Consider the following 2622-nt stretch of genomic DNA (forward strand, 5'->3'; position numbering starts at 1 on the left):
AGCTGTACGTCTGTGGATTCTTTACTTTTTTTCACGAATTTCGCGAACGTAAAACCGTGACTTGGCGATCGAGAGAATACTAGCCAGAAAGATGCATCAATATTTCATTAGTTCTCAAAAAACAAAGATGGTAATTTTGGTCATTTTCAATACACATATGTATTGAAAATGACATGGTGTATTGGTGTTTATGCTGGCCTAAATAAATATAAGAATACGATTCTTTCTAGCCTTTATTCTATTTATTTTATGATCGTGTGGCGTACAACAGCAATGTTTTCTCACATTCCCGGCTATCCAGGGGCTATTCTACAGCTTACAGCTGATGTATTTCAATCTAGGCTCAGAGAGTAGTAAATCTCTATTTTATAGGGCCTCCGAATCGAGCGATGAATATTTAGTTGACAGTTAGAATTTAGGAATAGAGAATAATTCGTCATGTATTAAAATCAAATTGATTTTATAACTGATATTCTGTATCTTCGTTGCATACGATCTACAGACGATTACTCGCTCCCACGGCCAGTGCACAACGTCACGAACGAACGAGAAGCCCATGTGCTTGAGTCGTGGGCGATTTAGAACCGTCCATTTTGCGGCAGGGTATTCATTTTGTATTATAACTATAAATACACATGCCTAAACATTACCACATTTAAACATGTGTATTAACCGTTATAATAAACATGTTTAAATATTATAATAATATTCAAACACGTGCACTAACCGTTATAATACACATGTTTAAATACTATTATAATAAGCTTCATCGGGCACACAATGGTTCGGTCTTGGGATGCCAGGGGTAGGCGCTTGAGTTCAATCTTATTATTTTTGTTTGTTATACATCGTAATATTCCCGATTTTTTGATTTTTTCTTTTTAATTATACTGTGGTATAGACAAGAAGAACAATTCCCAGTAAAAAAATATTTGCGGGAAATTCAGCAGTAGTTGCTTCTGTTCGTTATGGACTGCCAATGCACTTTTTGACATTACACCACACCTAAAGATGCGTTCCCGATTATAACTTCTTTTTATTGAAAATGTAGGAATATGTTAAGAGAGTAATAATTGTTTTAGCCTAGATTGTAGGCTTATTCATTACGTTTGCCGTGCCTGACCATTGTAAACGAAATATCTCTTGCTCACTCTAGATCACTAACCTTCCTAGGCCTAACTACAATACACTAGTACGCGACCTTCGCAGGCCGCCGGAAGCGGGTAATAAATTTTAGGTAAGAAGCGAATCTGTCACCCGACCTGTCACTTGTGACAGGGGGTTGGATGATCGTTTACCCGAGTAGGTCGGGTAGCAGGACCGAATTTGGTAAGGGAAGATTTTCGGCATGCTCAATTTAATCGATTTTATTTTTAGAATCTTTCTAATTTTGTAGAAAATACATTTTTGTTTTATTTTAAACGAATTGTGGCTTTCCTCCCCGACCGGGGTGGGGGGAGGGTTGGGGCACTACCCGATGGGGACTGCAGTTTCCCTAAACTTAATCTGCCTACCATACACATATCCATATTGGGGTTGAGAGCAAAATAGTGTTATCTATCAGCAGACAGTTAACCTGTTACTAGAGAACCAGGAAGTATCTCGAATTGCACTCAATTCTGATTGGTCACTTCAGTTGAGTACTGTGTTTTTGAATTCATGATGGTGGAGTTAAGTCAGTTTATACATTCTTGGAAGGTAGTTTAGCAGTATTATCCACTATGGATGTAAGAGGTTTTTTTTATTATTCAGTTAATGTGGGTTACTACTAGGGTATGGCATTAATAGGCAAGATACAGTAGTGGTAGTAAGAAAGACTTGGAGAGACCTAGCCTAGGCCAGGCCTGGCATATTTGTGCATAATGCATAGACATAGTCATAGGCATAGACAGTTCCCACTGTTCTCTCTCTATGTGTAATGTATTCATCTTTAATAAACAATGTTTGCTGCCACCTATGTTTAACAATAAATACTGAACTGAGAAAATGGCGATCGTCTCCTGTCAGTCCATCGTGTTGTGTCATAAACAGTCATAAAACATTACAAATCTGGCGACGAGGATAAAACTAACGCCAGTAGGCTAGATTCGACTTAAATGAAATTACACACACGGTAGTCTACAGTTATAACGTTTATTCAGCAAGAACCAAACACATGTAAATATCGACCAACAATGGCTGACTCCGGTGCCCCGGGAGAGGGCGCACTATTGTTTACCATTGAATAACAACCCTGGCGTGATCTCTTTCTTTCCCTTTTTTGTATTTCTCTTAATTTGTTTTAAACAAAAACTACAACCACAAGCGGAAACATCATGATGAAAGGGAAACAACTATGGAAAGAGAGAGCCACAAACTGGCCAAACAAAATCGGGTGCACTCACCCACCATCAATAGTTTTTTTTTTTGTCTCTTTTTTTTTTTTTTTTTACAACATAAACTTTAATTTAACGGGAAAATTTTTTTAACAACATAAACTTTAATTTAACGGGAAAATCCTATTAACACTGAAAAACAATAGTAAGTGCAAGTATAAACTGCACAAGGTCACATTGGATACACTGTACTAATAATCCAATATATAATCATTAAAGCGTAAGGGAGTGTGACGTTGTCTAGAGG

General features: G+C 37.4%; 1 protein-coding gene across 1 annotated transcript in view; it reads left to right on the forward strand.

Moving 5' to 3' along the window:
* Positions 1–1987: 1987 nt before the first annotated feature.
* LOC117107583 overlaps positions 1988–2622 on the forward strand; it is a 5764-nt gene continuing 5129 nt past the window's right edge. Inside the window, exon 1 of the mRNA XM_033249287.1 lies at positions 1988–2072. The gene's annotated coding sequence lies outside the window, so the exon portion shown is untranslated. The remainder of the gene's footprint in view (positions 2073–2622) is intronic.

The sequence above is a fragment of the Anneissia japonica genome, unplaced genomic scaffold (assembly GCF_011630105.1).
Source record: "Anneissia japonica isolate Jap-2015-1 unplaced genomic scaffold, ASM1163010v1 scaffold288131_len391150_cov108, whole genome shotgun sequence".
In the NCBI taxonomy this organism is placed as follows: domain Eukaryota; kingdom Metazoa; phylum Echinodermata; class Crinoidea; order Comatulida; family Comatulidae; genus Anneissia; species Anneissia japonica.